The sequence below is a fragment of the Leiobunum rupestre genome, chromosome 10 (assembly GCF_980474605.1).
Source record: "Leiobunum rupestre chromosome 10, qqLeiRupe1.1.hap1, whole genome shotgun sequence".
Classification (NCBI taxonomy): Eukaryota; Metazoa; Arthropoda; class Arachnida; order Opiliones; family Sclerosomatidae; genus Leiobunum; species Leiobunum rupestre.
In genome coordinates, this window is record NC_143393.1 from 40,211,582 (window position 1) to 40,226,153 (window position 14,572).

Below are 14,572 nucleotides of genomic sequence, written 5' to 3' on the forward strand. Positions count from 1 at the left end.
ACTGCATTATACATGTATTAAAACTACATTATATAAAAAATTCATTATATATAAACTGCTTTATACTTGTATTAAAACTACATTATATAAAAAATGCATTGTATAAAATTTGTATATAAAAACTACGTTACATAAAACCTACATTATATAAAAACTACATTACATAAAATTTAAATTATATAAAAACTACATTACATAAAATTTAAATTATATAAAAACTACATTACATAAAATTTAAATTATATAAAAACTACATTACATAAAAACTATATTATATAAAAACTATATTATATAAAAACTACATTACATAAAAACTATATTATATAAAAACTACATTACATAAAACTACATTACATAAAAACTATATTATATAAAAACTACATTACATAAAAACTATATTATATAAAAACTACATTACATAAAAACTATATTATATAAAAACCACATTACATAAAAACTATATTATATAAAAACTACGTTGTCTGAGTCGATTGTTAAAAGGACCTATGACTAATTTTTAACTGTAATTTTACATGTTACAGCTAAAAGCAATTTTAAAGTGCCAGTTTGAAGGATTGTCTTTTTTATATTATTAAACTTGATCTTACTTACATGTTAGTTTGTTTTGTAAAAATTAATTTATAGAGGCATATAAAATGAAACATTTAATTATACTCCCGCTAGGAGAAATAGCCCCGCCCCCAAAAGCGAGGTTCAAAAGCCATTGGCGCCATCTTTATGTGAAGGAGACAGTTACATTTGTATTCGGCCTTAATTTTCTCCACCGCATAAGGATGGCGCCACTGATGAAACCGAACGTTTACATTTTCAACTCTTCTTCAGGATCCTTGCTTCAACCTAGTTTCAACTTATTTTACTTATTACTCGCTTTGCGAAGGAGATTCGAATCGAGGCGCACCGCCATCTATCGCTTAAAAAATAATTATTTAGATGACGTCACGATGAAGTGTACCGTCACAGTACTATTATTTTCTGCTCTTTAACCAGGGTTGGAAAAAAGCCGGCTTTTTTGATAAAATCCAGACCAGTGGTTTTACTTGGTTATAACCGGCTAAAATATAAACAGTACCTTTAACTTATGTAAGTAGAAATTGTTTGCAGTTATTGTCGTAAATAAGAAACTAAACAAATAAAGCGAAATAACTATATAAAATAACTGAATTATTTTGATTTCCTCGGGAAATTCCCCCTAGTTTTTGTGTATGACAGAAGCGAGGCAGCGAACTTTGGAACTTTAAACCTACCGAAAAACTGGTAAAAGTAAACCGGTTTCTAAATATGAAACAAAAAATAAACTAAATTTCTAAATAAAAACTATTAATTTACTAAAATAATCATATTGTAATTTTTTTTAAAGCCACAAAAATCTGGATTTTTTCAAGTGGCTATAACCGGATTTAACCAGGTGGCTATAACCGGTATGGCTGGTTCTATGCCAACCCTGTTTTTAACTGAACTGCGCGTGTCTCTGTAATCATGGAAACTCACTTATTAAAAGTCGATGTTTTCGAAGATACCATTTCTAAACTAAATAATTCGATTAAATACCAAATCTAATAGTCAAGTATTCGAAAAAGTTTGTAAAAATATTTGGTGTTTCCAAATAATATGCAAAACTTTTCGAATAACCGTTTGTGGTGTCCTAGTTTCAAGGCGGTCAAAAGAGAACTCAGTTAGGTGTTAGATGACTTATAGCCTAGATTACTGGTTATTGCCGTGTGTTGGGGAATTTTATAAAACAGCATAGTAAAGCTAAAACTAAACTAACACAAAATACGTCAAATTATTTGATTTACGAAATAGTATTTCGGAAATACTATTCGGTATTTGATCAGTTAACTAATAATGTTTTTTCATTCGGAAATATTCGACCAAACTATTTGACCCTCAGAAAGGGTAAACTTTTAAAAAAGTACACCTTTACACTTTTAAAAAAGTACACTTTTAAAAAAAGTACACCTTTAAAAAAAGTACACTTTTAAAAAAATTCGTATTGTTTCACCCTAAAAGGTTCTTGACGGGTTATTTGAATTTTAGTCGATCATGGGAAATATTTAGTGACATTTACTGATCTAAATGTTTCGTCATGACAACCTAAATGTAAAGCAAAGACAGAAAACAATGCATTGAAAATTAACTAATGTGTAAAATGTTTTAATTAAACATTAGTATGGTTTTATCACGAAGTATCCGTCTCTAGAATTATTGAAATCAATCGATGATATTTCATATTTATGATTGAAAATTAACCTTAAAATTTAAGAAACCACATAGTTTAACCACTTAAAACGAACATATTGTTAGTAAAGGTAAAACCAAGAATGTATTTATTTATACCTAGGGAGAATGTCTATGTCGAGACGGTTTTTAGCCTTTCTCTCAATCCACCCGTTGGTCCCCCCAGTACGCTCCTCCGCTTCAAATAAAACGAATAGTCCCGGTATTTCATTGGCTGCTTAAAATTTACGTCACCTAACGCGATGGAAATCAAACGCCGGTGACGTTTTGTCTTTCCCCCCGCGCGAGACGGGGGAAAGGCGTTCAACGTGCCCGGCGATTGTCGCAACATAATCATTCTTCCTAAATATAAATAAATACATTCTTGGTAAAACTATATAAAAAAACGTTTTATAATAGTTTTAGAATGTCATTGGCTATCACTTTTTTCTTAGAAGGTTTGAAAGCTAGATGGCGCATTGCAAATTTACCCCGGGTAGGCCTGTAAATATATCCAACTAAATCCGATATATTGAAGTTTTTCAATACCTCGAATCAATCCAACGAAAAATATATTTATATCGGTTTAAATCGGGATGCAATACTTCTGAAGACGTACGAAACCCAATCACGTTCGATGTGATATTTTTTATCACGCGGCTTTCGGGATATTAATATTTAAAGACTGACTGCAAATGTAAGGTATCAAAATAAAGTACCCAAAATATTTGGACAAAAATTTTAAATTACTTTTTGAAGGTGTTCAAATAGGCTCATGATTTTTGACTTAACTAGTGTGTAATATATTTTATACAAGAGAATAATAACAATAATAATTATAATAATTAGCTAAGCTAATACTCAAGGAACTACACAGGCTTATTTCGTAAATTAGGAAAAAAGCATATTTACGTAACATTTGCAAACGTGTGAGTTACGATGTTCACGCTTTGAGTGAGGGAGCTCTTTACGATAATCAAATTGGAATTGGTATTCAAATCGATTTCCAAAACGCCACGCAATCCAACTTGGATTGGGTCAATTCGAATGCTTCTCACGTAGTACAATACGTTTCTGTTTCCGTTCAGTCTACACGTAGCCGTTCGCCGGTAAGGAGTGGTCACGGTTGAAGGACAAACTGCGTCTTCAATAAATAAGTCGATTGCATTCTGAACTAACGCCAAAGATTTCAGTTTGCTAACGGTGTAAGTAACATTATTACCCCATAAGTATTCCAGTCGAAAAGCTCGACGCTTTGGTCCCTTCGCGAACGATATATATATATATATGTTTTCTTTCCATGATTAGCCTAATACAGGAATCCATACCTCTACTTGGAATGCTTATCGCGGCAGATTTTCGTCTCGATGTGGCTGACGGTTGTTTTTGACGTAACTTTGTTAACTTAATAATCAACAACGTGAGAGGGGAGCGTGCGCAGAGGGGATTTTTTTATCTCGTAGGCGGGGCCAAAGCCGTCAGAGTGATCTTACCATTCCAAGTAGAGGTATGGAATATTGTTCGCAAATTTAAATTTCGCGCCATTTCTTCAAATCCAAAAGTAAAACTAAGCCATAGACTAGCCTAGAGTAAAAACCCTTAAGAAGTTATATGTTTAAATTTTTCATTTTTCCGATTTGTGGAAAATATTCCGGAAATTTTTCCTCATTTAATTTTCCGGAAAATTAACAACTCTACGCTTATTGTATCTAGCTTGAATTAAAAGTAAAGTAATAGCTAGACAGAAGAACGACACATTTCCTACTAATTTCTACAATGACTTCGAGTTCCTAACTTGATACAGTGCAAAGCAAGGGCTTGATATCCCCTAGACACTAGATGACTTGGGTCGAAGGTGGTGCCTGATTATTATTAAAAAAACTTGCCGAAACATAGGTTAGCACTCTCGCCTCGCAGCAAGAGGAGCCGGGTTTGATCCCAGCTTGTGGCACTCAGGGCCGTGCTTAGGGGGGGGGGGGGGCGAGCCGGGCGGTCACCCAGGGGTGCTAAAATATACCGGAGGGCCGCTACACTCAGTTTCGCCCATGCATTTCGCCCGGGGCCGCGAGACCTCTCAGCACGGCCCTGGACTGGCACTAGATGAAAACTTGAAACCACTCCTTCTGCTTTTAGTTTGCAAGTTTTATCCCTTTCCATAAAAACTATCTGAGGTGAACGGTAATAGTAAGTGTCGGGAGCTTTTGGCTCGCGTGGCTTGATTTAACCTGGCCACCTGTAATTGGCTTCACAAGTCACTAGTTGACTTGCGAAGAATCCTTGGGTATTAGCTTACCTAATTCGCCCAAGTCTAAGCTAATTTAGTGTAGGCCTACTAAAGTTCAAGCCTCGCGACCCGGGTAGTAGGTAATCCGCAAACAGGGTTCATATAGGCCTGGAAAACCTTGAAAACCTGGAAATATCAGGGAATTTGATTGTCGACAGAAAAGTCAGGGAAATTCCAATTTTTTTAGTAAAAATCAAGGAACGTTATGAGGGTTCAGAAAGTTTGCCCTTAGGAATACAAATTTACATCAATAGGTTTTCTTATTAAAGATTTGACTTTATTTATACTATAATATTGAACCAATTTAACTCAAATAACAATCATGGAATGAGTTACTCTGTAAATCTTAGTTTAATTTTATCTGGCACCTGGAAAAATCAGGGAAATATTCGTGGGGAAACTTGGATATATCAGGGAAATCGGGTTCTCTGAATACAGGAAAGTGACGTAATTTTGACCGAAAAAGATCGATCAATTATTTTGCTGTAAATTCATCTTTAAAGCACTGTAAGAACAACTGTATTAAGCAGCCTCAGGCACTTGATAAATAAAAATGTTATTTTGCAACACTGCACGACTGCCTTTGAGACGAATAAACCAGATGGGAAATGAGCTTTCGTGATACGAATACTCTAGCGGTTCCGGCTATCCCGAAAGCTTTACAGGCGACTTAGACTCTTCGGACCAGTGTATCGTGCTGCAGCTGCTATCCCGTCGTTGTCTTGCTCCGATCGTTCTGATTTGCTGACGATGCTACCCAACTACCGCGATCCCGAGAGGTTTACAGGCGATAGGAGAAATTATCTGATATCTTTAAAATTAATCATTTGGTAATTAAAACTAACCGGAAATAGTTTTAAAGGGGAACGGTCAAGCTTTAACCAGTTAGATAGCCCTATAGCCCATTAAAAACTAAAATTTATGGCGAAAACCGCGTCAAAAAATATTGAGTGCTTAATTTTTAATAAAATAAAGAAATTTCGGGAAATCGAAAAGCGCGCGTCCGCCGCGACACCTGGTGAGAAGTCGGTGAGACGGAAAAACTAAAAGCGCGCGCTGCTGAAGACGCAAAAAATTAGTTTTTCACACGCGGCGCGTTCCAGTTTTAAGAGACTTAAGCCTAAATTGCGCGATTTTAAAAGTTAGGATAGTTTGCAAATCGCTCATACGGGGTTAGGGGCGCTGGCGGCAGCCCCTAAGATGGCGGCGAAAATTCAAACCCAAACACCTGGCGTTATTTTTCGTTTCACCTTTTTGGGCCAAAAGCTATTTTTTCAAGACAAAAAAAGGTACGTGTTAGTATATTGAACGTCTTGTTAATCTTTTGATACGGAAATAAGGCCATATTTGGAAAAGCTTGGCCGTTCCTCTTTAAATACTGAACGATGGAATGCTTATTATGTCCGGTAATTTTATAATTTCTGCCGATGGTTAAAAAATAATTAAAAATCCTTTCAAATGGAGGATAAAGTCTTGAACTGCCCAATAGGCCTTTTCATAAAATAAGCTACGCTTGCTGAACTTGTTTTTGTGTAGTTCATTCGTCACGAAATACGTAGAAGTTCAGTTCAGTCTATGCTTAAAAACAGGGTGCCTCGTCGAATTAACTCCTATGTCCAGGGCTTTTCTTTGTAAAACGTCATCGAAACGTCAGCAACATCAAAACCAATTCTAAAACCGTCAGCGCGACTCGCATGAATGTACGTCAACAAGCTGGCAAACATGTTTCCCGAAAAATGAATAAAAACCAAAGACTATAGACCGTTACATGTCCATTCCTAGAGTATACCATCTCCTAGGTAGTTTTTTGATGGGGGTTTTATGAAAACACCTTTTCCACGGTGGTATAAAAATATAATTTCGTTGTTTTCTTCCTACACCTCCTGTGACGGAAGAAACTAAACCATGGTCGTCTCAACATACAAACAGTATAAATAAATACCTTCTTGGTGAAAAGCGTATTGTAAAGCGAGTACTTGATATTTCTCTGAAAACAGTAAAATATGGAAATATATTTTTATAGCCACTCTCGGTTTCGAGTTGCTGTATAAAATTTCCGGACTTTTATGCCCGCGAAAACTTAACGTTCCGGACGTAAAATGAGCCATTTCGAATTCCCCGCCGTCTCTCGCATTTGGTAATCCCCGTGCCGAGTTAGCACGCCTCCACTTTGAGGCCATTACAGACCCATCGCGTTCTCCAGCGGTTCTAAAGAGTTTCCGTTATGTAGAAACAATGTCTGGATATTCCATTTTGTGGGTTTGCCATGATGATAAGGTATTGCGTTCCAGAGTAAACACTAAGCCGCTTAATAAAAAAGCCCTCTGCTTTTATGAGGTAATAACGGAGGGAAATTGATCCGGAATCTAGGCCCCGGAAACCCTTCCGCGTTGGGTAAACTTTAAATGCAAATTATTACCAGAAACTTATATATTTATTGTAGGAAAAAGTTCAGCTTCGCTGAGGAAAAAGCGAATATATAGGTAACCGTGCGTCGTTCACTGCGCAGCGTTGCCAACCGTACTATAATTATATTACATTTCGATAATTTTACCTTTCGTATTTTTCCGTACTAGAATTTCAATCGCGTACTATATAGCACGCTTTTGGCGATAATTGTACTATAATTTTACTATATTTCCGATATTTGTGCGATAATTCAAGAAATTTTAGAAAGTTCCTTCCTGTTAACATAAGAACGGCGTTTCCAGTTTCTTATGTTACTCCTAGTAGGCTAAGAATTGAAATATTATACACCTTGGAGTGTTTGGTTTGTACTCTAAAATACGGCCAACTATGATAAAGTGCTACCACGCTATACACCTTTTTGGTTTTAATTACGCGCATGCGCTTACGGCCCAATGTTTCTTAGAAGCAGACGACGCCATCTCTCCGTATGTTAACCATGGATAACGAATGTTTAGTGAAACTTATAATAAAACGTTGAAAGTGTTATAACAAATTTAGGAATTAAATTTAAATGAAAAAAAGTGATTATATTACTGAATTTAAGAAAAAAAGAGCGAACACGAGAAAATATTACTTGTAAGTGGTAACAGGTACGGTTTGCCGGACTTATATCATGATGAAAATCTAGGCCTTGACGAAAACGTGGATGTTGCTCGGCCTTCTATTTCTACAGAAGTTGGAAAGCAGTAGCACATTAAACTATTTAGTATTTTGTTAAAATTTGAGGAAGCTCTACAATTTTTGTGTGGTTAGTTGATAGTGATATCGATTAATTTATTCCTGCTTTAATTCGTGACTAATTTTTCAATCTAAATAAATAAATTAATGGGCAGTTTCTTTACATCAAATCAAGATGTTACCCATCTATGAGATCCGTCAGTTACCTTGTGGTTATGGTACTTGACCCAGAGGCGTACTGTGGGTAAATGGTGACCGGTTCTAGACAAAACAAATTATAATTAGCTTTGATATTCTAAAGATAGGAGTGTTTTTGGCGCACTGTTCAAAATGTACTCCTGAACCCAGGCTGGTACGCCTCGGACTTGACAATTTTTATAGAACTATTTGTGGTGGGGCTTGCGATTTGGTTATTGGGCATAATTGTGTCTTATATTTTCTGTAACTTATTAGCAAGTTCTAAAATTTTTCTAATGGTTTATATATTTTTTGTATATTATAACATCAGAGTCATGCAGGTTCGCTACTCTTTTACATGGAAAGGTACACCGGAGTGGAACAATAACTGATATGGTTTACTCTAACCACTTCATTAGGATTACTAAGGATTTAAGTTTTAAGAGATTGAAAATTCTAAACTCCTGTATCTTTATTTTTATAGGAAATTTAAAAATAATTTCAATGTGGTATAAAATTATACAGCTAACTAAAACAAAGTTCCTTTCTAAGCTCTTTTAGGTTTTTTTATACATTAATATTTGACTCAGATTAGAATTGTGAGATTTCTAACATTGATTTTGTGAAATGGAAATGTAAAATATATTCTATTTTTCTATGGTATATTGCTGACCTGCGTGTGAATATTAAACAACTCCTGTTGTAAGTTAGAAACCAACAAATCTAGAAATTTAAAAAACATTTTTAAAGAAAATTAGTTAATTACTTCGTAATATTTAAAAATGTTTAACTACATTGGTACTAATTTTAAATTTTAATTACTGATTTAATTTTTGGAATGATTCTGACTAATATAAGGCTCAGATTGGGCTCAACTGCCAATTGTAGACTCGGAATAAATTTAAGACTCGAATTGGACTTTCAGTCTCATCATGACAGTGATAAATTGATCCACAATAGAGTAATATCGCTCTGTAGCTTTGGGCTATGGCCGCCATTTTTAGGGCAATTTTTTATCTATAGGAAAAAGCATGGGTGATGTTTCCTTTTTCAGTGCTCTAATGCTCTCGTAAAGTTCGGTTCTCAAATTCAGGTTGAATCATCTGTAGTCTGTCTGGGTTCCTTTATAACAAAACTTTAATCGAAAAGCCTCGGGTAATAGGTTAACTTCCGTAGGCACATTTCCATTCATTTCTGGATAAAATTTTCATGCAAATTATCTATTGGTGATATGGTTGTCTTTTTAATACTATCTTGTGGTGGTGTACGGTGGGACGAGTTTTCAACTTCTTTAGAATAGTTTTCCATATTATCTTCTATGGTTATATCTCTACAAGTGACATGTAATTATTATGAAAATTTTGTGATATACCAAATCTTTGCTGCTGAACCAATTCATTCATAAAAACTTTATACTCTTCCTAGAAAGAAGGCATAATCGAATTATCTCTAGAAATTTAAGTTACTAAAAACTTAAAAAGGCTTAAGTTAAGGAACCAATTTCATTTAATATTTCGTAACTATCCAATTTCATATTTATTTATTCTTATCTAGCTGACTTTCTTCCCCACTAATTCACGTTTTGATTGGAGTATTATTATACTAGATGGTAAATTTAGCGTTGGAATCCAGTCCTTGGGCTCCGAAAATGTCTGCTACAAACCCTCAAACTCGGCGTTGGGCTCCAATTTTTTCTGTGTTTTTTTCTTGCCTAAAGGCGAGTTATCTTCTTTGGAAAGCGATTAAATATAATTAATTGAGCTCCATAAATACTTTTACAACCAAAGATACTGCATCAAACCATATTTAATTTAATAACTTGTGTTTCGAAGTTACCCCTGAATTTTTCCCATACAAAATAGCTGGCGCGATTTCAAATATGGCGTCTAAAAGAAACAAGAATATGTTTGGCCATTGGCGCATGCTCACGTCTCTTCCCCTTTTCCGCCCCATTTTCTGGCCAAAAAGGAGTATAGCGAGTAATCAAAGTTGGCCGTACTTGTATACTATAATTTTCGAGAAAATTCGATAATTTTTGGCTTCGATACTATAATATCAGTTTTGGGACCTGGCAACGCTGCACTGCGGCCAAGAAGGATCAGAAATTTGAGGTGTTTCTCTCCGATTTAGTTCAAACTCGGGTGGTAAGTAGACCTTGTTACTTGAAAATCCCTAAAAGTGTGGACACGAACGGGCTTTCGTTTTGCCATGGCAACCGAAAATGTTTTTGACAACTTAAAACTTGATTTTCTTTACGGAAATTTACGTGTACTAATTTACCCATATTTCAACAAATTTCTCCAAACTTACCCAATTACGTATATTTACCCAAGCTTACCCAATTTGCGTTTGTTTACCCAAACTCAGTGGCGTAGGAACAGGGGGGTACAGGGGTGCAATGTACCCCCTTGAAACTGGACAGGGGCGCCAAATTGGTTCGAAAAGGGCGCGAAATTGTATTAAAAGGGGCGCCAAAAAAAGGGGGGGGGCCTCAATTTAAACACACAAACCGTACCCCCCTAATCCAAAACGTTCCTACGCGCCTGCAAACTTACCCAATTTACGTATGTTTACCTAAGGTTACCCAATTTACGTATATTTACCCAAGCTTACCCCATTTATGTATATTTACCCAAGCTTACCCATTTTATGTATATTTACCCAAACTCATCCAATTTACGTATATTTACCCAAACTAACCCAATTTACGTATATTAACCCAAATAAACCCTATAAGGTTTCTACTGCACTAGAGATAATTAGCAACTAATTATTTATCTTCTAGTAAAACGTAATATCATCGAACATACTCTTGAAAATATTTTTGGCAAACGGGTCATTCCAGGACAGATTTTCCCACTTGTTCACCCGACCATCGCCAAATTTCGTGAAAACTTCTATTTAGGGTTATTTTGGCCGTAGAAGTCGATTCTGAAATTTTCAGAAAGAGTGGAGGAGCGGTTGCTGAGATACAGTGTAGTCACATTTTTGAAAATGACATTGAACCCTACCATTAACCACTTTTTATCTCAGCTTCTACTTAACCCAAAAATTCGAAAGCGGGCTCATTTTAAAGGAATTGAAGAGCGCCATGTAAATTAGCCCTAAGGTTCATGCTATATATAATATAAAATACAATAAATCAAGTTTTAAATAGTTGACCTTTGACCCTGAAAATAGCTCATTTTAAATTTTCAAAATGTAATTTTTTTCCGCATTCCCTATAGGCTGCTTTAGTTGCAGTCTAAAAACTGCGAGGGTAATATAGAAATTTAGGATTAGAATACGACACACGACCTTATGGTTTTTGGTCTAACATTTCTCGGCTTCCCATTGGTCAAATTAGATCGGGTCAAAGTTGCTTGGACTTAAAATTAAACGTAGAACACATTTCTAATTGGAACCATTTTTCTAATCCTAATGGTTCTCGAGATAAAATTTGAATGACCTTGAAGACCCGGTTCAAGGTCATTGAAATTTTCATTGACATTTGTCCCCCTGAACCCTCTATGTAACCTGCAAATTTAAAATTCTAACTTAAAACACATGTTGAGTAATAGGCTCTGTATCGTTTTTAGTTATATATATATATATATATTTTTTAAATTTCTATGTATTTTTTTAAGGAGGGGTATACGAAATAATTTTTTTCTCGAAAACAAAAAATATTACCCCTAACTAAAATTAAAAATGAGCTATTTTCAGGGTCAAAGGTCAACTATTTAAAACATGATTTATTGTATTTTATATTATATATAGCATGAACCTTAGGGCTAATTTACATGGCGCTCTTCAATTCCTTTAAAATGAGCCCGCTTTCGAATTTTTGGGTTAAGCAGAAGCTGAGATACAAAATGGTTAATGGTAGGGTTCAATGTCATTTTCAAAAATGTGACTACACTGTATCTCAGCAACCGCTCCTCCAATCTTTCTGAAAATTTCAGAATCGACTTCTACGGCCAAAATAACCCTAAATAAAAGTTTCAACGAAATTTGGCGATGGTCGGGTGAACAAGTGGGAAAATCTGTCCTGGAATGACCCAAACAGTTTTTATCTTTTCATTTTAAAAGCGGTAGCAAACTAGCAGTATACGACGAATTAATTTATGAATTAGAATTAACAATTTAAATGAAAAATACATTCAATTCACTTAATTTACCATAGTTAATTCAGAATATCCTGGGTGTATTTTGGTCAATTCATGTGACGAAACCATTCAAATTATTTTAAGAAACTTGAATGTGTTCAGATTCTGACTCAGCACAATTTTATTCTGCCTAAAATAACATTATTTACTGATTTAAGTTTATTAGTCTCAAAGATATACGAAAATAACTTCAGATATAATTAACAAATTAGATTTTAATTTCATTTACTCACGATTCCCTAATTTATACAAAAACTTAGTTTTACTTACTTTGCCAAAAATAGTGGAAATTAGCCGCAGACTTTCAAATATTGGCGAAATTTAATAATAATAACAATAATCAGCTAGGCTAATACCAAGGCACCACTTTAGGCCCAATTCATCTAGCGACTATTAATGCCTTAAACAGGTGGCCGGGTTATTTTCATTTACCCAAATTTCTCTGCTTTTATCAAAATTTATTTGAATTTACCCAAGTTTACCTAAATATATCAAAATTTCCCTATATTTACCCAAACGTATTCGCATTAACCAAATTAATACGCGCGTATTAACACAATTAATTTGCATTAACCCAATTAATTGGAATTAACCTAAATTTATTTACATTTAACCTAATTTGTTCGCATTTACCCAAATTTACTCGAATTTACCCAAATTTACTCGAATTTACCCAAATTTACTCGCATTAACCCAATTAACTCGCATTTACCCAATTCTATTAGCATTTAGCCAAATTTAAATGTATTTTCTTAAAAGTTCCTTACATTTACGCAGTTGTTTATTGCATTTACTCAATTTCGTTTCAATTAGCTCTTTTTTTACTACACCAAAATTTGCAAATACTTTTTTCTTGGCATAATTATCTTAGTTTATTAGCATGTATCACAATTATATAAAATTCATAACTATATTCAATTTTATTTAATGCTAGTCAAAATTACTTGCATTAACCCAAAATTACTTGCATTTACCCAAAATTACTTGCATTTACCCAAAATTACTTGCATTTACCCAAAATTACTTGCATTTACCCAAAATTACTTGTATTTACCCAAAATTACTTGCATTTACCCAAAATTACTTGCATTTACCCAAAATCACCTTAATTCGATCAATAATTAATAATTTTGCTAATTTGAGTTATTTATTGTAAAAACCAAATTTATAATTGTTTTTAATTACTTACAGGTTGACTTTTAAAATCTGTTTTTTGCGTATTTGGGCTGTAGCTTTTGGTTTTTGGTTGATAGACAAAAAAAGGTGGTGATTGACCTAGAAAAGGCAAAGGGGCGTGGTTTTTCTTCCGGGAATCTAGAGAATGAACAGGGTGCTGCCCACTTATAATCTGCTTATTTGAATTCATTGTTGTAATTACCATTTTCGTTTGTAAATATATCAACATAATTTTAGAAATTAAATCCTTTCCTATAATTTGTTTTGTAGATTTTTAAAGCTAATGCCACATTCTGTAAATATTCTGAATTAATTTTCTAAATCGGGGTTTGTCAATTACTGCGCTCAGAATAAAAATATTTTTAAACACGTCTCTAACAGATGGCTTAAGGGGGAAGAATACAGTAAAAGCCTCTTTTTCGTTCAAGCTGAACGTTTCTGTTTTAACAATTACATAATTGAATTATATTTTTCTTATTAGGCTGAACCTTCCTCTAGTGCTTAAAATAATTTTGATAATTCTAATATTAATAGTTAACGATATATAAGGTCCTAACTAGAGGGTAGTTTGGGCGCTTGTCCAACTTGTTTAGCTCCGGGGGGGTCCGAATTAAAACGTAATAACTTAATTACTTTTAAATTTAAAATTGTAAAAATTATTTTAGGCACTAAACAAGAGGCTGTTCTAAATTTAAATATTAATTTTATAAGTTAAATAAAATAGCGCGAAAGTAGACAATCCCCCCTTAACTGTTTAAATTTGAATCGAGATTTGTAGCCATTTTTAGTTAAATTCATACTTTCTCAGTAACTTAAATAGCTTCTTGGTCTCATATTACGATTTAATAAGAAATTGGCACCTTGTGTGTTTTTTCAATTACTTTGCCACTGATTGTGTGACAAGCTAGACCAATGAGATCCAATTTCCTGACGGAGGAAAGGAGGAACTGCGAAAGAGGAGCTACATTGATTTATCGATTCCGAAAGTCTTCCGTCTCGAAGTGTTTTTCTTCCTCGCTGGATCTTTTTTACTTCCAAACGGATTATTCACACCTCAAACTCGAGTTGGAATCCCCAACACCATCTTCAATTCAAAGGATTTCTGGGTCAGGGCATAAGTTCGAATGACAACTTCCCAACTTGGAAGTAGTGTATGTACCCGTTTTTGTTGACACTTAGAGCGACCCCTGCTAGCATTTGTACCGATATAAGTCGCTAGATGGCAGTTTTAATATGGGAGAAGTCGTGCAAAAAGTCAATTCTGTTCCGTCAACTCTCAATTTGTAACCCAAAGGAATTTTTCCAGCAAAAGACAAAAGACCTTAGTATTATAGTAACTTAATTTAACCTCTAGTCCTACTATCAAAATTAAATAATCAAGCAAAATACAAAAGACCTAACT